A 27,215-nucleotide genomic window follows, 5' to 3' on the forward strand; every position below is an offset into this window, starting at 1 on the left:
CAGCCTAACTCCGCCATGTTCTGCTTCTGCAAGTCAATGGCCTACCTAAGGGCCTGCGGCAGTCAGTGTTCCTCTCAATGTCCAGCTGCCCGTGTGTTCCTCTGCTGATGTGCTCCTCTCAACGTCCAGCCATCTGTGTCTCTGCCTTGCTATGGTCTTGGGTTTTTATAGGGGGCATGGCAGGCCAGGCTGGTCTTGGGAAAATGCAACATTTGGGCAGGAAAACAAAAATGCCTGTCCTCACCTAGGTCCATGGGGGTGGAGCCTAGCCAGAGATCATGCCTTTCCCCCTTCAGTATCATTTAAAGGGACGACACTCTTCCCTTCCCCGCACTTCCCTTCCATATCACAATTTATCAGTCTGCCCTGAAGAAATAAACTGAATATTACTATATAGCAGGAATGTCTATCTCAGGAATGTCTATCACAGGAATGTCTTGAAAATATTTTAATATAAATAATTTAAATTAGGAATCACTAGGATTGCTTATAACACTCAGCATGCCTCACACAATCATACGCACACACACCCATTTACTCCATACATCTCTGTAAATAATACAAGAATGTGGCAGTGTAAGGCTTTAGTTCACTGAGCTACTTAAGCATAAATTAGAAAGAAAGGGAATGCATAAGTTTTTTTATCAGATGGTTTAATAATACATAGGAAAAAAAATCTTCAATTTTGAGTGAGAATCATCTAATGAAAGAAGGTCCAGGATAAAATATGGATTATCCACCCTGTGTGATGATCTTTCATGTGTGTCTGAAAGCACTTTTATTTTCAAAACCATAAATGTATCAAATTCAGAAGAAAAATCTCCATGCAAATTACTCACATATACAGTAGTTTTAGGAATTGCTGTTAATCACAGAATTCAATGATACAGTATGTCTTTCACTCATCTGCTCCTGCAACCCATGACTATTCTATCAGCAGGAATTATCTGGAGAACTTTTTTTGGGACATTCAACTTCTGTTTATGTTTCTCCAGCCTCTACTGCTGTCAACAGATTCCAGCAACCTCACTATATGTATCTTTTGGTTTCTGAATTTGGTTTGCTTAAGAATTCTTCTAGCTCATGGCTTTAGTTTACTCATAGCTTCTGCTAACTCACTGTCTCTACTTTCCCAAGGTCTCTGTATATCTCACCAGATGGCATTCCAATCAGTTGCTGATATTTTTCTGCACTGTACAGTATTTTTTTAAGAAAATGTCTAATTTAACCATAATTATATTATGCCTATTTGGGTAGAATGTCAATTGTAAGCTTCTTCGTACAAACTTTATTGAGCTATTGGTTTTTCTTTAATCAATTTCTCGTATTGGGCCCATCAGATTTGCCTGAGAACAACACTCACATAAAAACAAACATGGTTCTCTATATTTGAGAAAGTCTTTAGGTTCACTACCAAGAGCAGAGATTATAATCAGAGATCATCTCAGAAAATCATTGTAGACATAGCTGGTTTTACAAGACTTACTTAATTTGACCAAAGTAATATCTATTATGCATTATTGTAGTTATATATACATAATGGAAACAAAAGAATGTAAGAACATTTTCAAGAGATAAGCACACACTTGCACTAATCATATGATATAAAACATTCTTAGAATAAAGAATTATGGATAATTAATGCCAAAAATATATATGTTATGTTTGCCTTATCTGCATTTTGTCCTTTCTTAAATTTATTATTTATTGCTCTAATCTTCTACCTCATTGTGCATATGGCCTCATACTTTTCAATTGACAACCACTTTCCTCTAACTCTTATAACCTGAAGAGATCCTCTGAGCCCATAGATTATGTTGGATCCAGGAATAAAATCCCACTGGGTAATGCATGTTTATAAGTTCTAAAGTACACTTTATTAGCATATAAATTGAAAATAGCAACTTTGATCAGGTTGTTTAATGAAAAACACCTCTTAGTACAAATGAAAATCTATTTTCTTATTCCAGGTTGCTTCAAGAAACAACAACAAAAACTACTTAGATGATTATGGCAAAAGGTGACAGGAGACAAGAAATCAAAGTAATGGCTGAACCAATCAACCTTTTGAAAAAAATCTTAGGTTAACTCTGGGCAGGTAAATAGCTGGCTACATGTGTAGACAGAAACCCTTCCAATAATGTTTCTAATGTCAAGGTCTCTTGGGCAATAAAGACTTCCCTGTGATGAAGTCCGTTAGGCACCAACCTTATTAAATACGGCACACACAATTAGCTCTGGGTGACTGCCTCCAGTCTTCTCTCCAGTGACAACATAACAAATCTTCATTTTTCCAATAAGGAGTGATAGGTCTTTGATAAAACCTTCTAACTTTAATTTCCCTTGGTTAAATACTTTCCTAGGAAGCCTTTTTTTGGGTGAACTAACTAACATCATATGAACATCTGTTTATTTTTCTTTTCATCCAGGTCATTTTCATTCTGCTTCCAAATACTATAATTGAAGAATCAACAACTTCACTAAGGGTTGTTGTGGGGCGCCAACATTTATATTATGTTAGAAAACAATGTGTTCAATTTCAGAAAACAGTATAAACAAATTCATATCACTATGTATAATTATTTTTCATTCATTTTGAGAGATGACATTATTTTAAATAATAATTCTCAGTGTACTTGCAAAGGATAGCTTGCTAAATCACCACCTCAAAATCCAAGAGTAAATAGAATAAGCACGTGTTACTGAATGTGAGAAGATGGGAAATCAAAGGGTACTGGTTTATATATAAGTGTTCTCTACAGTAACAATAAAAACAACTGCCATAGAATAAAGTGATACAATACAATAATTGAAAAAAAAATTTGCATAAAACCCAAAAATATATACTTTGAAAGAAAAACATATACTATTATTTAAACTCATATACCAGGTATGCCAAGTAGAAAAAAATAAGAGACATCAGATTTGCATAAAAGTCATAATACTTCCAGCAGATGAGAAAGAATTATATAGAAAATTACAGAAGTATAGTAAAATATAACTGTTGCTCTTATTATTATTATTTTTTTTCCTAAGACAGGATCTCACTCCGTCACCCAGGCTGGAAGAAAATGGTGAGTCATAGTTCACTGCAGACTCGAACTTCTGGGCTCAAGCAACCCAACTGCCTTAGCCTCCTAAAGTCCTGAGGTTAGAGGCATCAACCACCGTGCCTGGCTGTTTCTTTGAACAAATTTAGTTTAGAAATCCAAATAAAAGGAAAGGATTATATTAGAGGTTATCAAGAAAACTGTATTAACTTCCTATTGTGGCTTTAACAAATAACAACAAATTTAATGACTTAAAACAACATAAATGTATTACCTTCAATTTTGGAAATCACAAACTCTCCAGAAAATGGGCCTCATTAGCTAAAGTCAAGGTGTCAGCAGAGCTCATTCCCTTATAGAGGCTCTAGGTGAGAATTTATTTCCTTTCCTTTTCCAGCTTCTAAGGGCTGTGAGCATTCCTTGGCTTGTGGCCCTTTCCATAAACCTGCAACATTTGCCCTGAAAAATATTCAGACCCTCTGTCACAGCCTATGATGTGCCATTGCTTTCATATCAAACCAGATTTTATTTAATTTATAGATAATATAAAAATATTTCTTCTAAAGGAGGTTTGTGTACTTCTGTGACCTGTTTCCTTGAAGAGAACATAGGAACTTATATACGGAAAGATTGTCAATGCTCACAATAAGTTTTTTTCTTCTAACTACTACTTGACTTCTTTCCTTATAAATGTAATCTTATACAATTTTACAAGATACCTTTACTTTAGATCCATGATAGACAGCATAACTTTATTTGACATATTCTAGTTTCTATGAAAACATCAACAGAATAAAAAAAACTTTAGCTATATTTTTTCAATCATGTTTACAAAATTGTATTTTAATATTATCCTATAAACTTTGAATGAAGTCACTAACTGTAGAGGCTTATGATTTCTTCATTTGTTCTGAAATCATTGCTGAAGGCACTATATATTTCAAGAGATAGCAAAGTCTAACCCTTGAGCCTGTAGATGTTTTGTTTGGTAACTAAACAAATAATATATAATTTATATATTACCTGAAGTTTGATACAGTCAAAATGCTTTTATATGTTAGATGTATATAATGTTTTATTTCTTTATTATAGAGACAAAGTCTCACTCTGTTGCTGAGGCTGTAGTGCAGTGGAGTGATCATAGCTCACTGCAGCCCCAACCTCCTGGGCTTATGCAAGCCTCTCACCTCAGATTTCCTAGTAGCTGGGACACCCACTTATTCTCTCTCTGTCTTTTGTTTTACAGATAGGCTATCACTGTGTTTCCCAGTCTGTTCTCAAACTCCTGGCCTCAGGAGATCCTCTCAGTTCAGCCTCCCAAGTAGCTGGAATTACAGGTGCAATCCACCACACTCAGCTTTAAATAATGCTTTATAACATTAAATGTAACCCGGATGAAGAATCACGACATATATGTGTATATGTATATATGTGTATATATAAGATATTATATATGTTAAAAATTAGATACATGAAAATTAGATATATGTAGTATGTTTTATAACATATAACCCTGGTGAAGGACTACTACATATATATAAAATTATTTATATAATATATAAAAACATTATATTTGTAATTGACTATATTATATACTATATAATTATATATCATATATAATTATATAAAATTATATATTATATAATATACAAATAGCTGTATTTATTTATATAAATATATACTTATATATAATTATATATAATATATAAATATGTGTTATATTATATGTAATATATATACATTTAGACAGGGTGCCATTCCTATTTCATAGGGCCATGACACCCTGTTATCTCAAGGTAAGCTGCTCTAAACATTTGTGTTATCTGGCTGATTCTTGAAGGTATTGATGCTCCCTGACCTGTGTAACTTTACACATTGTATTTCTCTCAGCACTTGAGTCTTCTAGAACATTATCTTTGCTCAAAAACTGGTATTTTTTTTTCATACAGCAGTATCTTCCAAATACTGAGAGTCTTGTCAAATTTTTGAAACAATTATGCCTAAACCATTTATTTATTTACTTATTTACTTATATCCATACGATAAACATTTTTTTAAATCATAAAGCATACATTAAAATGAACACTAGGATATGAAGGCGTTAAAATAATTGAAAGTGCTAGCATCTTTAAGGTATTCCACTATAAAGATCACTATTCTAAATATTATGATTACATTTATTTAAACACAACGGCTTCTAAGGAGCCTGGAGGCAGGAATTGATGGATAATAAAAGAGTTTTTTTGACTTGATGTTAACGATGTTGGTCCTTTGCCTTAATCTTCGTTTTCTCTAATATTTAATTTATTTAAATATTCCATTATATATGCTTTTTCTCATCTTTTTTGAAAAATAAAAATACTTTAAAATAATTATTCAGTCTATTGGATAGAGCACAGATATCAACATATCACAGAATATTAGAGCTCAAAGAATAATTAAATAAACTATGCAGAGTGATAAAAACAATGCATGTGAAATGTAAATGATATTCTCAAGGTCACACTCATCCCTATGTAAGTCACATCAAACATACTATAATACATTTGAATCCCACTAGAGTCTCCAATTGGATTTTTATTCCTCAAATTGGCTAATACTTTTTGAGTCCTTTTTTGAGTAGACTCTAATTTGAAAAGGCTGCATTCTTTCCAAAATCTAATGATACTTTCGAAAGCATTGAATTGTAGAAAAATAGATCTACTTTGCTCATAACTTTGTTAGGCCAAGATGTACACTTTAGTAATTCTTCACTGGAATTACATATAGGAACCATAATCTCAGGAAATTTTTTAAACTAAAAATACCAGAACTTCTTCCAGAATGAGCATCATTTTTTGTAGGCTCCTGTTAGGCATAAAGAAAAAAGAAAGAGGAAAGGAAAGGTTCTCAGAGCAATATATGGCCTTTTCAACTTAAGAACCCATTGAATACAAAGTACCTGAGTTGATGACTAAAAAGGTAACATTTAAATTTGTGAAATTTAAAACCACATCCTTAATTAAAGCAACCATAAAAATTGGTAGGTTGAAGTGTGTTTTCTTCATACACAAACAGCCCTCTATTTTCATTCAGTCATTTCCGAATACTTACGTGGCTTTGATTTTGTTGTACATATCATTAGTTGAATAATACATTAGAAAGCAAACATATCTACCATAATCATTTCAAATGAGCCAAGATTTTATGAAATCGAAAATGGGATAGTAATATTGGCTTATGACCAAATAAAATTATAATATAAGTGCAATCACAATTGGCTTTATTTTCATTGCTAAACCCAGGTGAGATATTTGCTTGTTTTTCTAGAGACTTGGAACTTGGGCTAGGGATCTATCCCAATAAGCCTTGGGTATCCTAATATCTAAAGAATTTAATTGGTGTGATTCACAAAATGAGATATAGAAATGAAAATGAATAACAATAAAATTTGGTACAGTTCTTTTCATTTTCTAATTACTGTCAAAATAAAGATGTATAACCACACTTCCATGGATAAACAAATAAGGGATAAATACATTGATAAATTTGAATTGTGATTCCATTGCAAAAATTACTAAAATGATGAAAATTCATTTTCTTTGTTTAGACAAATCTGGTAGTTATATTAAAATATGCACCAGGGAACATTTTCAAAGCTTTTATGATGTCTTTTATGCTGCTTCACATTTTGATTTTGAAAGGGGAAAATTGCCCTGGAGGAGAAATCCTTCAGAAAGAAGAAGAGAGGGAACACAAGGACTCAGGGAAAAAAAAAAAAAAAAAAAAAAAAAAGTTTGCAACTGCAGAGAATGATTAGTACAAGGAAAAGGAGGAGGAGACATCTGTTGGTGAAATGATTTTTAGAGATAATTAAGTGCATTCATCCAGAAATAACACATATTATACATCGTTTGCAGGCACACATGGCTTTACTAAAAACAAGAGAGACTATGAAAGGCCCACAAAAATAATCAGCAGCTTTGGCCTGATGTCACCAGAATGTCAGCCCTCCCTATATGCCCCACCTCAGCCTCTCTAAACCTCTTTCATTCTTCAAAATACTATTTATTGCAGAGTATATATGTTATTTGCAGAGGTAAGCTTGGTTGAAAAGTATTGTCAGAAAAGTGTTGCCAGGTCCTTAGGTCTCTTAAGTAGCTTAGACAAATATCCTATTTTAATCTCCTGGCACTTAATTGGATTTCTGGGTATCTAAGGAAGTCCAACATAAAGAATATTTGTGTTCAAAAAATTGTATGCAGATTTTTTTAAAGAACAAAATAAAGCAATTAACCTGATAGAAAGGACCGTTTTAAAGTCTTAATAAAAAACTAACCTTAGAAATTAAAAAGTTTAGATTTTGTTTGATTCTTGCTTATTTAATCATTTTCCGTAACAGAATTTATGCTTTATATCTTGGTATGTGATGCCTTCTTATGCATAGTTTTGGATACACTCTGTAAAGCACTAAAAGATAGGTCTTAAAATGTAGCTAAATAAATAACAAAGAACAAGATAAAAGACATTTAAAAGAGCTTATCTGTATCATTTACCATGCAAACAACACCTATAAGGTCATATTTAATTTTTAAGTCAACATGAACTTGAAAGTTTTAGATCAAAACATAAATGTAGAAATGAAAATGGAAAGCCGTATTTTCTTCTCATTAATTAACTACACAATCAAATAAATAAAGTGGATTCTGTTTTTCACATAATCATTTGACATTGAGATTTCTAGTGCATGGCTCAGATAGACCTTTTTCCTTCCTATCTCAGCTCCTATGTCTCCTGCAACTTCAGCATACATTGAAATCATAATGATTCTTTAACAACTAGCCCCAGTGTCATCTATTTTAAACTGCTTTGGTTCAAGGGCTTTTAGCTCCATGTCACTTCCACAAAATAAAATTGATTTTTAAATCCTAAAATATAGCATTGCACATAATGAGACATCCCAAGGTAGGCTGGGATTCTTCTATGGTTGATTAATTTGTTAGCTCACATCATTAAGGATTCAGTTGCTCTCCATCCTTCTACTCCACCATCCTTACAGTCTTAGCAAACCTCATGATCCCAAAATGGCTGTCATAGTTCCAGGCATAAAGTGAAAATGAGGCCTTTGAAAAGTCACAAGGATAAAAGAAGGCATGCCTCCTTTCTTATGTTTGTTTTTAAGAGTGAGGATGAATTTTCCCAGACATGTCTGGCAGAGTCATATATTATTTGCTACAATTATCACATGACCATTCACATGACTATCTCTTAAGAGGGTGAATAGAATTACTGTGAGTACATAGCCTTGGACTAATCAAGATCAAATAGAAGATGACTTTCTGATACCTGAATGGTAGAGGGATTCTGATGATAAAGACAAATGAAGTGTTGGTAGTACTATCGGATTAACAGCACGCTGTCGGCCACAAACACTTTATTTATACCACTTTTATAAATGATCACTCTTGTCTTTGAATAATACTTATTTTTTATAAGAATCATACATTAATTTATTCAATACAAGGAATTTTAAAGAACAGACCATATTGGAAAGCTTTTTTTAAAATGTCCTAACTTAGCTGGATGCAGTTGTTTAATTATAATAGGTAGTCAATAAAACTTTTTTGAATGAATGAATACATTTTTAAGTTATTGTTTGAAATGTAGTTTTCATTTGGACACATTTATTTTTAGCTGAAACTAAATATATTTTTCTTGACTTGGTGAAATGCTTCCTTAACTACATTTTTAGAATGCTTTTTTCCTGAGAATAAAACATTTCAGTGTACAATTTGCTTCGTATAAAAACAAAAAAGGTATTTTTAAACTATAACTTTTACAAAATAAAGTTTAACATTGTATAGAAAGATGGAACTTCTTTAATTTTAGTAATGTGGTCTCTAAATACAGTAAATCTGCAATAATTTTAAGTTAACTGCTTTGACGCAATTGGTGTGAATCTTTCCAGAAACAATATAAACACCAAATGTTGGAAAATGACTTATGAGTTTTGTCATTTGTCATTAAACAAAAAAGGAAAATGTGCTTGGAATAAAAATGAATAGTTTATGTCAATTCTATTACAATGAAATTCAATTATGAATTTTAAAAATGGCACTTTCTTTTCATTGCCATTTCCATAACTCTATCCAGGGCATCTTTTCTCTAACCTGGACTTAACTCCAGCTGCCTGCACTCTATACACTCCATCTTAGCAACAAAGTACTACTACATTGATTTGATTTCTACACACAGATCCAGTCACGTCAATCTCTTATATAGCGAGTATAGATTATACATGATCTAGAGAATCGAATAACATTTTTCATTGTTCTGATAATGAAGTCTATTTATAAAATACACCAATTCAAGTTTTCATCCTTCCCCTTTTGATATCCAAACACAGCTTATTCTCTAGTCTAATTGTATTAATCACAGATTTCCAAACAAAATCTTTGATTTCTCCAGCCGTCAATATTCTTACTTTATTCAAGACACATCTATACACTTTTACTCATTTGGGAAAACTTTTATTATTTATCTACTGTCATGTAATCTTTCCATCCAATTAATAAGCTTCTATTAATATTTCCCATAAACCACTTTCATAGTTGAATTGTGCTCTTTCCATCAAAAAAAAAAAAAAAAAAAAAAAGATATAACGGATGTTGTAGTCTTAACCCCCAGTACCTTGTTTGGAAATAGGAATAGGGTCTTTACAGACATACTTAAATTCCGATGAGGTGATACTGGAGTAGGATAGGCCCCTAAGCCAATATGACTGGCGTCCTTATAAAAGAAGACACAAAGACCACAAGGAGAACACCAAATGAGGGCAACGGCAGAGACTGAAGTTAGGCAAATGCCAGCAAAAGGACATTAAAGATTGCCAGCAATCTTTCAGGAGCTAGGAAGAGGCAAGTAAAAGATCCCTCTAAGGGTTCAGAGTGAAGGTGGCCTTGTCAATGCCTTGATTTAGGGATTCTAGACTCCAGAATTATAAAACAACCAAATGCTGCTGTTTGTGTGACTTTTTAAAGGAAGCCCTAGGGAATTAGTGCAGCCACTGAGTAGACTCCCTGTTATTTTATAAGTATTCATGGATATCCCTTCCCTTTTTCTCCTTCTCTCCCCATCCTCCTATTTCAACAGAGTGGTATATCATTTTCTTTCTTCCCATTATAAACCAAATACAGGTAAGAACCTTACCTTATCTTTAACTGTATAACTCATTTTTGAAACTTCTTTAGTGACTTAATAATTGTTACTAATTAAAACAAATGAAAACATTCTGAGACAATATTATGATTTAACATTCCTTACAAGTGCATCCCAATGCTTCAGGCAAACACCTGAAAATATTTACCAAGTATTTCTGATTTCTTAAATATTTTCTGCATATCATATGGCATACAAAATCATATACTTTCTTACAAATGGTTAGTTTCAAGGCCTATCTAACTTAAAACATACAAATGCAAAGATAAATATTCAGTCAATTGTATAGATATTAACATAAGTAAACATGCAGTGGTTCTAAAGCACTTCTATTTAACATTTAGAATATATGAGTATCAAGTGGGTAACTGAGAAGCAATTAATTGCACATATCTATGCATGTATATGCTTCATATGTATATAAAGGAGGGAAAATAGAATATTAAACCATCATATATCTGTTACTCAATTTGAAAATTATCATCTCAAGACCAGTTTTATTCATGTATGCATCCACAACTTCCTTCACACTCTAACAAATTATAAAAATGTGTGTTTCTTTTAATTGTTTACATTTTCTCTCATCAATCCATTATCCTGCATCTGGTGATTTTTCTACCTGTTAGATGCCCAGATAACATTTCTTATAAGTCAATTTAGAATATCGGTCAGAATATTTCTGATTGGAATATTCTAAAATGTCTGTATAAGAATATTGAGAGGTAAGACTTGAAAGGCAGTAATTAAGAGAACTTTTTTTTGAGATACAGTCTCCCTTTGTCACCCAGTCTGGAGCGCAGTGGCATGATCTCAGTTCACTGCAACCTCCACCCCCGGGGTCAAATGATTCTCCTACCTCAGCCTCCCAAGCAGGTGGGATAACAGGCACGTGCCACCACGCCCGGCTAATTTTTGTGTTTTTGTAGAGATGGGGTTCACCATGTTGGGCAGGCTAGTCTCAAACTCCTAGCCTCAAGTGATTCACCCACCTCAGGCTCCCAAAGTGTTGGGATTACAGGAGTGAGCCACCACATCTGACCTAATTAAGGAAACTTTGAATGCCAGCAGATCTCAATGTGTTCTGTTTTGGGGCATAAAATGAGGCAAGGGGTGTTGATTTTCATTTAGTTATAAACAAATAAAGAGCCCAAAATTTGTAGGTGTAAAATAAAAGATTGAAAACCTTTAAAAATTTAAATGGTTCTAAGATAGCTGCTGTAGTCCCCACTTTCCAAGCTGGTCATTAAGCCTAAACTGATCCCCATATTTTACTAATCTGGTGTCACTTTCAGGGAAAGGGGATCAGGAAAAGTCTAGGAGTCCACGTAGGACGAAAGTTTGAACAGGGGAGTGGTGCCAAATTTCACAGGAGAGGATGAATGATAAAGAACAGGACTTTGAGTATCTGCGCTCTCACTGTCAATAAGGTGCTCGTAAATAAGAAAATTAATGTGAAACAGATGAAGGGTCTTCACAAGAGTTAGGCAATTCAGGCATCATAAAAAATGTGACTGATATTTTGGAAAGAAAGCACCATATAACATTCTTTATTTCCAATGCATTTATTTAAAAAGTGTTTTTTTTTTTTTTTTTGGCATAATACGCAAATTCTAAACTCTCAGCTTAAAGCTATAATTGCAAACTTAAATAAAATTTTAATTAAAAAAATTAAAGTTAATTCAATATTTCAGAAGTCTTGGCTTTATGATATATCATCTCATGAGGGAAACAGATTTTAAACAAATAATCAAGGAAACATGTAATTTCAGATAATGAAAATAAGTCATCAAAATGAAGAGTTTGATAGTAACTTGAGGGAGGACTATTTGACTTAGAATTGGTTACACTCATCTCTGAGGAAGTAACTTTGAACAGAGATGCAAATGACAAGAGGGAGTGAAGCACAATGATTTCTGGAGGAATAGCTTTACACACAAAGAGAATAGTGAGAACAAGGCCCCTAAGATCAAGTTTGGCTATAGAAGGAGCAGAAGGAGGGAAGAAAAGAATGCAGAGTGTTGAAATCAAGGGCCTTGACAGGGTATTAGGTAAAGTCAAGTAGATTGTAAAAGGAGTCCCACTTCCACATTCTTTTGGAAGCCACTTGCAGGGTTTAGAACAGTGGAGCAATATGAACTACTTTCAAGTTTTATAGGAACACACTGTCACCTTCCTGAATTGACTTTACGTTGTTGGAAAAGTAGGTGCAGGAAGACAAGTTTAGCTATTGAAGCAATTCTCAGAGACGTAAGGGTGTTTTAGGCTAGGATAGTGTGTTAGGGTTCTCTAGAGGGACAGAACTAACAAGACAGACTTACATAAGAAGTGGAGTTTATTAAGGAGTATTGACTCACACAGTCGCAAGGTGACATCCCACAATAGGCAGTCTGCAAGCTGAGGAGCAAGGAAACCAGTCTGAGTCCCAAAATGTCAAAAATAAAGAAGCCGACAGTGCAGCCTTCAGTCTGTGGCCAAAGGCCCAAGAGCTCCTTGCAAATCACTGGTATAAGTCCATGAGTCCAAAAGCTGAAGAAATTGGAGTCTGATGTTTGAGAGCAGGAAGCATCTAGCATGGGAGAAAGATGAAGACCAGAAGACTCAGCAAGTCCAGTCCTTCCCTATTCTTCTGCCTGCTTTTATTCTAGCTGCACTGGCAACTGATTGGATAGTGCTCACCCAGATTGAGGATGGGTCTGCCTCTCCCAGTCAACTGACTCAAAAATTAATCTCCTTTGGCAACACCCTCATAGACACACCCAGGAACAATACTTTGTATGTTCAGTCCAATCAAGTGGACAATATTAACTATCACAAGTCCACCCCTTGTCCACTTGAACCCATACACATCCTCTGATATCATACATAATCTTCAAATAAAGTCAATAATAAGGTCATAATTATGCCTAGCATAATACAACTATCCTTCGTACAACTGGAAGCACACTAATCCTTAACCTAAATACTATTGCATAAAGTTAACAACACTTTTATTTTTATTCTTATTTTTTATTATACTTTAAGTTCTAAGATACATGTGCACAACATGCAGGTTTTTTACATATGTATACTTGTGCCATGTTGGCATGCTGTACCCATCAACTCATCAGCACCCATCAACTCATCATTCACATCAGGTATAACTCCCAATGCCATTCCTCCCCTCTCCCCCCTTCCCATAATAGGCCCCAGTGTGTGATGTTCTTCTTCCAGAGTCCAAGTGATCTCATTGTTCAATTCCCACCTATGAGTGAGAACATGTGGTGTTTGGTTTTCTGTTCTTGCGATAGTTTTCTGAGAATGATGGTTTCCAGCTGCATCCATGTCCCTGCAAAGGACACAAACTCATCCTGTTTTTATGGCTGCATGGTATTCCATGGTGTATATGTGCCACATTTTCTTAATCCAGTCTGTCACTGATGGATATTTGGGTTGATTCCAAGTCTTTGCTGTTGTGAATAGTGCCACAATAAACATACATGTGCATGTGTCTTTATAGCAGCATGATTTATAATCCTTTGGGTATATACCCAGTAATGGGATGGCTGGGTCATATGATATTTCTAGTTCTAGATCCTTGAAGAATCGCCATACTGTTTTCCACAATGGTTGAACCAGTTTACAATTTCTCCAAATCCCCTCCAGCACCTGTTGTTTCCTGACTTTTTAATGATTGCCATTCTAACTGGTGTGAGATGGTATCTCATTGTGGTTTTGATTTGCATTTCTCTGATGGCCAGTGCTGATGAGCATTTTTTCATGTGTCTGTTGGCTGTATGCATGTCTTCTTTTAAGAAATGTCTGTTCATATCCTTTGCCCACTTTTTGATGGGGTTGTTTGTTTTTTTCTTGTAAATTTGTTTGAGTTTTTTGTAGGTTCTGGATATTAGCCCTTTGTCAGAGGAGTAGATTGCAAAAATTTTCTCCCATTCTGTAGGTTGCCTTTTCACTCTGATGGTAGTTTCTTTTGCTGTGCAGAAGTTCTTTAGTTTAATTAGATCCCATTTGTCAATTTTGGCTTTTGTTGCCATTGCTTTTGGTGTTTTACAGATGAAGTCCCTGCCCATGCCTATGTCCTGAATGGTATTACCTAGGTTTTCTTCTAGGGTTTTTATGGTTTTAGGTCTAACATTTAAGACTTTAATCCATCTTGAATTAATTTTCATATAAGGAGTAAGGAAAGGATCCAGTTTCAGCTTTCTACTTATGGCTAGCCAATTTTCCCAGCAACATTTATTAAATAGGGAATCCTTTCCCCATTTCTTGTTTTTCTCAGGTTTGTCAAAGATCAGATGGCTGTAGATGTGTGGTATTATTTCTGAGGGCTCTGTTCTGTTCCATAAGTCTATATCTCTGTTTTTGTACCAGTATCATGCTGTTTTGGTTACTGTAGCCTTGTAGCATAGTTTGAAGTCAGGTAGCCTGATGCCTCCAGCTTTGTTCTTTTGACTTAGGATTGTCTTGGCAATGAGGGCTCTTTTGTGATTCCATATAAACTTTAAAGCAGTTTTTTCCAATTCTGTGAAGAAAGTCATTGGTAGCTTGATGGAAATGGCATTGAATAATAAATTATCTTGGGCAGTATGGCCATTTTCACAAAATTGATTCTTCCTCTCCATGAGCATGGTATATTCTTCCATTTGTTTGTGTCCTCTTTTATTTCACTGAGCAGTGGTTTGTAGTTCTCCTTGAAGAGGTCCTTTATATCCCTTGTAAGTTGGATTCCTAGGTATTTTATTCTCTTTGAAGCAATTGTGAATGGAAATTCATCCATAATTGGGCTCTCTGTTTGTCCGTTACTGGTGTATCAGAATGCTTGTGATTTTTGCACATTAATTTTGTATCCTGAGACTTTGCTGAAGTTGCTTATCAGCTTAAGGAGATTTTGGGCTGAGACAGTGGGGTTTTCTAAATATACAATCATGTCATCTGTAAACAGGGACAATTTGACTTCTTCTTTTCCTAACTGAATACCCTTGATTTCTTTCTCTTGCCTGATTGCCCTAGCCAGAACTTCCAACACTATGTTGAATAGGAGTGGTGAGAGAGGGCATCCCTGTCTTGTGCCAGTTTTCAAAGGGAATGCTTCCAGTTTTTGCCCATTCAGTATGATATTGGCTGTGGGTTTGTCATAAATAACTCTTATTATTTTGAGATATGTTCCATCAATACCGAATTTATTGAGAATTTTTAGCATGAAGGGCTGTTGAATTTTGTCAAAAGCCTTTTCTGCATCTATTGAGGTAATCATGTGGGTTTTGTTTTTGGTTCTGTTTATATGATGGATTATGTTTATTGATTTGTGTATGTTGAACGAGCCTTGCCTCCCAGGGATGAAGCCCACTTGATCATGGTGGATAAACTTTTTGATGTGCTGCTGAATTTGGTTTGCCAGTATTTTATTGAGGATTTTTGCATCGATGTTCATCAGGGATATTGGTCTAATATTCTCTTTTTTTGTTGTGTCTCTGCCAGGCTTTGGTATCAGGATGATGTTGGCCTCATAAAATGAGTTAGGGAGGATTCCCTCTTTTTCTATTGATTGGAATAGTTTCAGAAGGAATGGAACCAACTCCTCCTTGTACCTCTGGTAGAATTCAGCTGTGAATCCATCTGGTCCTGGACTTTGTTTGGTTGGTAGGCTATTAATTATTGCCTCAATTTCAGAGCCTGCTATTGGTCTATTCAGGGATTCAACTTCTTCCTGGTTTAGTCTTGGAAGAGTGTAAGTGTCCAGGAAATTATCCACTTCTTCTAGATTTTCTAGTTTGGAGTCTACAGAAACAGGCAGGCCTCCTTGAGCTGTGGTGGGCTCCACCTAATTCGAGCTTCCCAGAGGCTTTGTTAACCTACTTAAGCCTCAGCAATGGCAGGCGGCCCTCCTCAGCCTTGCTGCTGCCTTACAGTTAGACCTCAGACTGCTGTGCTAGCAATGAGGGAGGCTCCATGGGCATGGGACCCTCCAGGCCAGGTGTGTGATATAATCTCCTGTTGTGCCGTTTGCTAAGGCCCTTGGTAAAGTGCAGTATTTGGGTGAGAGTTACCCGATTTTCCAGGTGTTATGTGACTCGGTTTCCCTTGGCTAGGAAAAGGGATTCCCCTCCCCCTTGCACTTCCCAGGTGAGGTTCAGCTCTCGCTGGTCAGGCTGCACCAGCTGACCAGCACCGATTGTCCGGCACTCCCCAGTGAGATAAACACGGTACCTCAGTTGAAAATGCAGAAATCACCCGTCTTTTGTGTCGCTCGCACTGGGAGCTGGAGGCTGGAACTGTTCCTATTCGGACATCTTGCTCCCGACCAGTTAACAACACTTAAGTGCTGATATGAAGTCAATAAATCTTAGTCAAAGATAAAAGGGGAAAGGAAATAAAATGTAGATATTTTCTTAGTACAAGTGTATACATGCACAAACATGTTCTTAACAAAATAAGAGGGAAATACTGATGACAATTACAGTCTTCATTTCTGCAACTGGTCACATGGTTGTAGCTGGTATTGATGACTACTTTCTTCTAGTACCCATTTTGTATTTCCTTTACCTTCAGCAAGCACCTCAGCAGATTGTTGTTTTCTACCTGGTGAAGTGACCCAAATCTTCATTCCTGAAGGGTCTGGGCCATTTGTAATCCTGCCTGGATAGGGGTTGTTGTAGTTTCCCTTTGATCTTAATCACGGGACACGGTAATACTAAGAGACACCCTACTGGATCTCCTGTATTCCACACTTACTCTTCCTTACCTCCATTGTGGAGTAGTAAACAGATTTCATCCTTGTTAGTCCCCAACACTGTAACTCCCTTCTTAGCCTGTTGATTTGAAGGTAGGAGGATCTCAAAGTGGCCAGGTGGCAATCTCAACTTCCAATTGAATGGAATCGTTGGCATTCCTCCCTCTGGATCTAAGACCTCTAGGCCAGCAGAAACTAATGTCATGGAAACAGGAAGCAAAAATTTTGTTAGTCGATCACTAGGGGTGATAGTGAGTGGTGCCACTTCCACTCCTTGATTCCTGGACCTGTGAATCCTGGCTATGGGAGAATCAGTACCATATATTGGATACTGATTCAGAGCATACACAGTCTTCTGGAGAACTTTGCCCCAGCACTGCAAAGTATTGTCATTTAGTTGGCATTGTAATTGTGACTTCAAAAGGCCATTCCACCATTCTATCAATCCAGCTGCTTCAGGACAATGAGTAACATGGTAAGACCAGTGAATTACATGAGCATGAGCCTACTGCCAAACTTCTTTAGCCATAAAGTAACTGCCTTGGTCAGAGGCAATAATATGTGAAATACCATGACAGTGGATAAAGCATTCTGTGAGTCCATGGCAGGAGCATTGCATGCAGGATAGGAAAACCCATATCCGGAGCAACTCTCTGTTCCTGTGAGGACAAACTGCTACCCTTTCCATGACAGAAGAAGTTAAATATAATCAACCTGCCACCAAGCAGCTGATTGATCACCCGAGGAATGGTGTCATACTGAGGACTCAGTGTTGGTCTCAGCTGCTGGAAAACTGGACACTCAGCAGTGCTGTAGCCAGGTCAGCCTTGGTAAGTGGAAGTCCATGTTGCTAAGCCCATGTGTAACCTCCATCCCTGGCACCATGGCCACTTTGTTCATGGGCCCATTGGGTGATGACAGGAGTGGCTGGGGAATGAGTCTGAGTGGTGCTCCTAGAATAAGTCTTCCTATTCCGTGTTTATTAAAATCTTCCTCTGCTGAGGTCACCCGTTGGTGAGCACTCACATGGAATACAAATATCTTCACAGTTTTTGACCACTCAGAGAGGTCCACCCACATGCCTCTTCTCCAAATTTTGTCACCAATTTTCCAATCATGCTTATTCCAAGTCCCTGACCAACCAGTCAAACCATTGGCTATATTGATGTACGATTATATGAATCAGCATATAATCGCACATCTGGCCATTCCTCCTTTATTGCAAAGTGCACAAATAGATGCACTGCTCAAAGTTCTGCCCACTGGGAAGATTTCTCTTTGCCACTGTCCTTCAGGAATATCCTAGAGAGGGGCTGTAATGCACTTGAAAGTGCATTTTTGAGTGGTGCCTGCTTATGATGCAGAACCATCTGTAAACCAGGCCCTAGTCTTCTCTTCTGTTGACTGATCATAGGAAACTCCCCATGAGGACATTGATGCAGGCTGGGGGAAAGAAGACAGGGTGGCAGGAGTGGGGATCATGGGCATTTGAGCCACTTCCTCATGTAACTTACTTGTGCCTTCAGGACCTGCTCAAGCCTGATCACGTATATAACACTTCCATTTGATGATGGAATGCTGCTGTGTGCACCCAATGTTATGGCTGGATGGGTCACAAAGCAACCAGTTCATGATAGGCAGTTCAAGTGACATGGTGACTTGATGACCCACAGTCAAACGTTCAGTTTCTACCAAAGCCCAGTAACAGACCAAGAGCTGTCTCTAAAAATAGCAGTAGTTTTCTACAGAAGATGGCAGGGCCTTGCTCCAAAATCCTAGAGGCCTCCACTGTGATTCACCTATGGGGGCCTGCCAAAATCTCCAAACAGCATGGCTACCTGCCACTGACAACTCAAGGAACATTGGATCTGCTGGATCATATGGCCCAAGTAGTGGAGCAGCTTGCACAGCAGCCTGGACCTATTGCAGAGCCTTCTTCTGTTCTGTATCCTACTCAAAACTGTCAGCCTTTCAGGTCACTCAAATAAACAGGTCTGAGTAACACACCCAAATGAGGAATGTGTTGCCTCCAGAATCCAAATAGGCCCACTAGGCATTGTGTCTCTTTCTTGGTTGTAGGAGGTGCTAAATGAAGCAACTTATTCTCCACCTTAGAAGAAATATCTCAACAGGCCCCACATCATTGGACTCCCTAGAAATGTTACTGAGGTAGAAATTCCCTGCATTTTAGTTGGATTTATTTTCCATTCCCATACATTGTTAATGGCATGGGTAATTCCTGTACATTTCATCAGATTTATTTCCCATTTCCCCATACATTGGGAAGATGCAAATGTCTTACCAATAAGTTTAATGTGTTTGCTATTTCTAGTTCATTGGCTTCAGTCAGCATAATGCCATCAGTGTAATGGACCTGGGTGGTATCTTGTGGAAGAGAAAAGCAATCAAGGTCCCTGTAAACAAGATTATGACACAAAGTCGGAGAGTTGGTATACCCCTGAGGTAGGACAATAAAGGTATATTGTTAGCCTTGCCAACTGAAGGCAAATTGCTTCTGGTGGGCATTATAGACAGAAATGGAGAAAAAGGCATTTGCCAAGTCAGTGCCTCCATACCAGGTACCAAGTGATGTGTTAATTTGTTCAAGCAATGAGACCATATCTGGTACAGCAGCTGCAAATTGAGTCACCGCTTGGTTAAGCTTATGGTGGCAATAATCCATTGTCATTCTCCAAGATCCATCTGTCTTCTGCACAGGCCAAATAGGAGTGTTGAATGGGGATGTGGTAGGAATCACCACCCCTGCAACTTTCAAGTCCTTGGTGGTAGCACTAATCTTTGCAATCCCTCCAGATATGTGATATTGTTTTTGATTTACTATTTTTCTAAGTAGAGGCAGCTTTAATGGCTTCCATTTGGTTTTTCCCACCATAGTAGCCCTCACCCATTCATAATTGCCTCTGATGATTGAATGCCATCACTTGACCCCTGCCACCAATCAGGGAACCAATGTGGGGATTCTGCCAACTGCTAAGTATGTCTATGCTAATTAGGCATTCTGGCACTAGGGAAATGACTACAGGATAAGTCCAGGGACCCACTGAAAGTTGGACCTGAGCTAAAACTCCATTAATTACTTGACCTTCATAAGCCCCTACTTTAACTGGAGGACCACAGTGACATTTTGGGTTCCCGGAATCAATATCAGCTCAGAGCCAGTGTCAAGTAGTCCCAAAAAGTTCTGATCATTTACCTTTCCCCAATGCACAGTTACCCTGGTCAAAGGCTGGAGGTTTCCTTGGGAAGGATTGGAAAAGATTAGCAGTATAAATTGTTGGTAATGGAGCGGGGTCCTTCTTTAAGGGATCCAGCCTCCCCTTCATTCAAAGGGTTTTGGGTGTGTAAACTGGTTCATGTCTGGAAATTGAGGTCCTATGATTCTCAATTTTTTAGTTGAAATTAGCCTTTTTTCCACTTGATCTGGAAGTTCTCTGCTTATACAAATTAAGTAAGAATGCAGTGGGATTCCTATTAATTTCACTTCTAGGAACACTGTGATTAATTAGCCAATGCCAGAGCTCTACATGAGTCAGACTATTGTGATTGCTGCCTTGCCTCTGCTGTTCATCACAATAACTATGCCCACATTGCCTCTGATGATTGAATGCCATCACTTGACCCCTGCCACCTCAGGATCCAATTATTCCCATTGCATTTAAATTTTCTAATTGAGTGACTGCAATTCCCACTGTAAGATCTGGCATACAGAGAGGAGCAATCACAGAGCTCTTCAAGGATGCAGGTGCTCCCCTCACAAATCTATTTCACAAAGTATTGGTAAAGGGTGTGTCTCTTGGACCATCTCAGCTGGGATGAATAGATCTAAGGTCACTAATCCACTCTAGCATTCCAATCTTCCCAAGCCTTTGGATCCCTTCCTCTACCTTAAACCAAGAGAGATCAGGCATTTCCAGCACCCTCACAGTGGGCCATTTTTCAATTCCTATTTCAGCTAATCAAGCAAATAAACTATTAGAACCTTTTTTTTTATTTTGTTTGGTTTTTGTGATGGAGTTTCACTCTTGTTGCCCAGGCTGGAGTGCAATGGGGTGATCTCAGCTCACTGCAACCTCTGCCTCTCAGGTATTAGAACCTTTCTTAACTCCTTGAGCTGCAACATTAAATGCAGGGTCTATGCTTTGTGGGCCCATATCAACAAATTCAGCCTGATTCAACTTTATGCTCCTTTCACCATTATTCCACATTCTTAATATTCAGTCCATGCCTGTTCTCCAGATTTCTGCTTATATAAATTAGAAAACTCAAGCAGTTCTTTTTGAGTATAGGACACATCCTCATGGGTCACACTCTGAACCTCACCTCTAGGGTCCTGCCAGAACTTGAGTCTAGTTATAGGTCTAGAAGCAAACAGGGGTGTTGGGGGTGGGTCCTGAAGAGAATCAGCATTGTCTTACCTGGCCACTGCTTCAGGGGAGTCTATCACAGTTGACTCAAGCAGTGCATGGTTAATCTCCTCAGACAAAGGTGGAAAGACTGATGGCACATGGGTGGAGGAGGAAATGTTGCCACCACTGGGAGTGGGAAAGCTCTTTCCTCTGGCAGAAAAAGCTCATCAGAGTTTACAAGCTCTGTGATTCTAGCTTCATCAGGGTCCTCCCAAACATCCCCATTCCAAGTTGCAGGGTCTCATTCTTTTCCAGTCAATGCCCTCACTTTAGTGAGACAGCTGATGTGACTGAGTGTGCACCTGTCATTGCAGGTCAGCCACTCTCTTGATGACAAGTTGTATCTGATTTTCCACAATTTCAGCCCTTTGTCTATAGGAAATAAGACTTTCACTCAGGGTAATCTTAGAAAACTTGAGGCTCAGTATGTGCTCCTGAAACCAGGAGTTAGAATCCCTAAGTTCACCATTTTCTTTTGTCACTTTGTCTGGTGAACTTAGGAGCAACCAACCAACTTCATTTTATCCCTTGGTTCTCCACATGTGGCCAAAGGTATTACGTATAGAGTCACTAAACTCTTTGCCTCTCATGAGTGGTGAATCAGGAGTTTCAAATGCATTTATTTTGCATAATTCTCTAAACAGTTCACACCAAGAACTATTGGTGTTTTCCATACTATTAGAAGTAGAGTCTTTAGCATTTTGGGGTTTAATCATATTAAGCAGCCAATCCCAGAAGCTCTAGAACCACCTAAGGAAATTCATCCTTAAAATTCTGTTCCTCTAGAACTTCTCCTGTTACCAAAATCTGTATTAGTCAGGGTTCTCTAGAGGGACAGAACTAATGGGATAGACGTATATATGAAGGGGTGTTTATTAAGGTGTACTGACTCACACAATTACAAGGTGAGTCCCACAATAGACCGTCTACAAGCTGAGGAGCAAGGAAGCCAGTCAAAGTTCCAAAACCTCAAAAGTAGGGAAGCCGACAATGCAGCCTTCAGTCTGTGGCCAAAGGCCCAAGAGCCCCTGGCAAACCACTGGTGTAAGTCCAAGGGTCCAAAAACTGAAGAAATTGGAGTCCAATATTTAAGGGCAGGAAGCATCCAGCACAGGAGAATGATGAAGGCCAGAAGACTCATCAAGTCCAGTCCTTCCACATTCTTCTGACTGCTTTTATTCTAGCTGCACTGTCAGCTGATTAGATGGTGCCCACTCAGATTGAGGGTGGGTCTGTCTCTCCCTGTCCATTGACTCAAATGTTAATCTCCTTTGGCAACACCCTCATAGACACACCCAGGAACAATACTTTGCAACCTTTAATCCACTCAAGTTGACACTCGATATTAACCATCACAGATAGCTAGTTAAATTACTGGATCCCAGGTATATTTTGAAGGGAAAGTGTAACCACCCAATGGGTCCATCCTGTTCACTGCCTGCACAGAGCCGATTCATCAAGACAGGGGAATTGAAATAGAGAACGAGTAATTCATGGAGAGCCAGCTGTGTGGGAGACCAAAGTTTTACATTTACTCAAATCAGTATCCTCAAGCTTTTCGGGAGCAGAGTTTTTAAGGACAACTTGGTGGTTGTGGGGAGTCCAGTGAGCTGAGAGTGCTGATTGGTCAGAGATGAAATCATAGAGAATCCAAGCTGTCTTCTTGTACTGAGTCAGTTTTTGGGTGGGGACCACAAGAGCAGATGAGCCAGTTTATCAATCTGGGTTGTGCCAGCAGATCCTTCAAGTGTGGATGGATCAAAAGTATGCAAAATATCTCAATCACTGATCTAAGGAGCAGTTTAGGGAGAGTTAGACTCTCGTAACCTCCAGCTTCATGACTCTTAATCCATAATTTCTAACTCATGGCTAATGTTAGTACTACAAAGGCAGTCTAGTCCCCAGGCAAGAAAGAGGTCTGCTTTGGAAAAGGACTGTCATTGTCTTTGTTTTAAACAATAAACTAAGTTTCTCCCAAAGTTAGTTCAGCCTACGTCCAGGAATGAACAAGGACAGCTTGGAGGTTAGAAGCAAGATGGAGTCAGTTAAGTTAAATCTCTTTCTCTATCTCAGTCATAATTTTGCAAAGGTAGTTTCAAAAGTAGATGAAAATTCCTGATGGATTGCATTTGTGTTTGAGGGAAAGAGAAGCCAAGGTTGATGACTAGGTTTTAAGCCCAAGAAACTGAGTGAAGGTGGTACCTCTACTAAAATGGGGAAGAGGGGCCAGAAGAGCTTTTTAAGAAACAATCTTTTGGTTATATTAACATTGAGAACTCTATATAAATTGAATTATTATTTAAACTATGGTGACTCTGGGATTAGACCTCAGGAGAGAAATTAGTGTTGAAATATAAAATCTTGGATTCAGAAGCACACTGAGTATATCTAAAGCTAACCTGTAATCCCTAATATTATATGCTGGTGGTTGTATTCCTTACCCTAGCATTATTGATTTAATAATGCAATAAGATAGTTATCCATTTTCTTCCTCTGGATAAAGTGCACTAATTTCTTTTCCTTTTAAAAAATATTTGCTATCTATAAAATAAAACCAGACCATTCTTTTTATTTGAGCCTGCTTGTTGGAAGGTCTAGAACCCCTTTTTATGCATCTTCTCTCCGAAAACAGAAAACAGATTCACAGTAAATGTTGAGAAAAAATCAAACGTGTTTTATAAATATAGGCTTTCATCTGTCACATAGCGGATACTCAGTAAACATTTTTTGTGTTCAATTAAATTTATAAGCAAAAGCAAAATATTATTATGTTAAAAAAATCAGAAAGTTAAGTAAATCCATTTAAAATATATCCAACTCCACCCCCTAAATATACAAATATTTCATGGCTGTAATTCTTTCAAGCAGTGAACATCAAAATCACTTGGAGCGGTGTTTCAAAAGTCCATGTCCAAGTCTCACTTCCCTAAATTCTGATTCAGTGTATGTGTGTGGGACTCTGGCAAGTGAATTGGGAAAAGACTGATACACACTAGATCCAAACAACTGATTTTAGCAAAGGTGGATTGGCACTGCTACTTTAATTCCTCTTACTTTTATTTCTTTCTTCTTCTAACCAAACTTTCATTTCAAGTTTCAATCTACAGATAAATTACCTTGTTTTTTAAGTTGCTTTGTCCCATACTGAGACAGTCTTTTTGAAGCAATTTTGAATAATGTTGATCATTTCATTATGCATGCATTGCATAGATGAATTTATATGGGGCCATTTTTCCTTGTATTTTATTTTTATTTTTTTTTATTATTATTATACTTTAAGTTCTAGGGTACATGTGCATAACGTGCAGGTTTGTTACATATGTATACTTGTGCCATGTTGCTGTGCTGCACCCATCAACTCGTCAGCACCCATCAACTCGTCATTTACATCAGGTATAACTCCCAATGCAATCCCTCCCCCCTCCCTCCTCCCCATGATAGGCCCCGGTGTGTGATGTTCCCCTTCCAGAGTCCAAATGATCTTATTGTTCAATTCCCACCTGTGAGTGAGAACATGCGGTGTTTGGTTTTCTGTTCTTGTGATAGTTTGCTAAGAACGATGGTTTCCAGCTGCATCCATGTCCCTACAAAGGACACAAACTCATCCTTTTTGATGGCTGCATAGTATTCCATGGTGTATATGTGCCACAGTTTCTTAATCCAATCTGTCACTGATGGACATTTGGGTTGATTCCAAGTCTTTGCTATTGTGAATAGTGCCGCAATAAACATACGTGTGCATGTGTCTTTATAGCAGCATGATTTATAATCCTTTGGTATATACTCAATAATGGGAAGGCTGGGTCGTATGGTACATCTAGTTCTAGATCCTTGAGGAATCGCCATACTGTCTTCCATAATGGTTGAACTAGTTTACAATCCCACCAACAGTGTAAAAGTGTTCCTATTTCTCCACATCCTCTCCAGCACCTGTTGTTTCTTGACTTTTTAATGATCGCCATTCTAACTGGTGTGAGATGGTATCTCATTGTGGTTTTGATTTGCATTTCTCTGATGGCCAGTGATGATGAGCATTTTTTCATGTGTCTGTTGGCTGTATGAATGTCTTCTTTTGAGAAATGTCTGTTCATATCCTTTGCCCACTTTTTGATGGGGTTGTTTGTTTTTTTCTTGTAAATTTGTTTGAGTTCTTTGTAGGTTCTGGATATTAGCCCTTTGTCAGATGAGTAGATTGCAAAAATTTTCTCCCATTCTGTAGGTTGCCTGTTCACTCTGATGGTAGTTTCTTTTGCTGTGCAGAAGCTCTTTAGTTTAATGAGATCCCATTTGTCAATTTTGGCTTTTGCTGCCGTTGCTTTTGGTGTTTTAGACATGAAGTCTTTTCCCATGCCTATGTCCTGAATGGTACTACCTAGGTTTTCCTCTAGGGTTTTTATGGTATTAGGTCTAACATTGAAGTCTCTAATCCATCTTGAATTAATTTTCGTAAAAGGAGTAAGGAAAGGATCCAGTTTCAGCTTTCTACTTATGGCTAGCCAATTTTCCCAGCACCATTTATTAAATAGGGAATCCTTTTCCCATTTCTCGTTTCTCTCAGGTTTGTCAAAGATCAGATGGCTGTAGATGTGTGGTATTATTTCTGAGGACTCTGTTCTGTTCCATTGGTCTAGATCTCTGTTTTGGTACCAGTACCATGCTGTTTTGGTTACTGTAGCCTTGTAGTATAGTTTGAAGTCAGGTAGCGTGATGCCTCCAGCTTTGTTCTTTTGACTTAGGATTGTCTTGGAGATGTGGGCTCTTTTTTGGTTCCATATGAACTTTAAAGCAGTTTTTTCCAATTCTGTGAAGAAACTCATTGGTAGCTTGATGGGGATGGCATTGAATCTATAAATACCCTTGGGCAGTATGGCCATTTTCACGATATTGATTCTTCCTATCCATGAGCATGGTATGTTCTTCCATTTGTTTGTGTCCTTTTTTATTTCACTGAGCAGTGGTTTGTAGTTCTCCTTGAAGAGGTCCTTTACATCCCTTGTAAGTTGGATTCCTACGTATTTTATTCTCTTTGAAGCAATTGTGAATGGAAGTTCATTCATGAGTTGGCTCTGTGTTTGTCTGTTACTTGTGTATCAGAATGCTTGTGATTTTTGCACATTAATTTTGTATCCTGAGACTTTGCTGAAGTTGCTTATCAGCTTAAGGAGATTTTAGGCTGAGACAATGGGATTTTCTAAATATACAATCATGTCATCTGCAAAGAGGGACAATTTGACTTCTTCTTTTCCTAACTGAATACCCTTGATTTCTTTCTCTTGCCTGATTGCCCTAGCCAGAACTTCCAACACTATGTTGAATAGGAGTGGTGAGAGAGGGCATCCCTGTCTTGTGCCAGTTTTCAAAGGGAATTTTTCCAGTTTTTGCCCATTCAGTATGACATTGGCTGTGGGTTTGTCATAAATAGCTCTTATTATTTTGAGGTACGTTCCATCAATACTGAATTTATTGAGCGTTTTTAGCATGGAGGGCTGTTGAATTTTGTTAAAAGCCTTTTCTGCATCTATTGAGATAATCATGTGGTTCTTGTCTTTGGTTCTGTTTATATGCTGGATTATGTTTATTGATTTGCAAATGTTGAACCAGCCTTGCATCCCAGGGTGAAGCCTACTTGATCATGGTGGATAAGCTTTTTGATGTGTTGCTGAATCTGGTTTGCCAGTATTTTATTGAGGATTTTTGCATCTATGTTCAACAAGGATATTGGTCTAAAATACTCTTTTTTTGTTGTGTCTCTGCCAGGCTTTGGTATCAGGATGATGTTGGCCTCATAAAATGAGTTAGGGAGGATTCCCTCTTTTT

The sequence above is a fragment of the Macaca mulatta genome, chromosome 17 (genome assembly GCF_049350105.2).
Source record: "Macaca mulatta isolate MMU2019108-1 chromosome 17, T2T-MMU8v2.0, whole genome shotgun sequence".
Taxonomy (NCBI): domain Eukaryota; kingdom Metazoa; phylum Chordata; class Mammalia; order Primates; family Cercopithecidae; genus Macaca; species Macaca mulatta.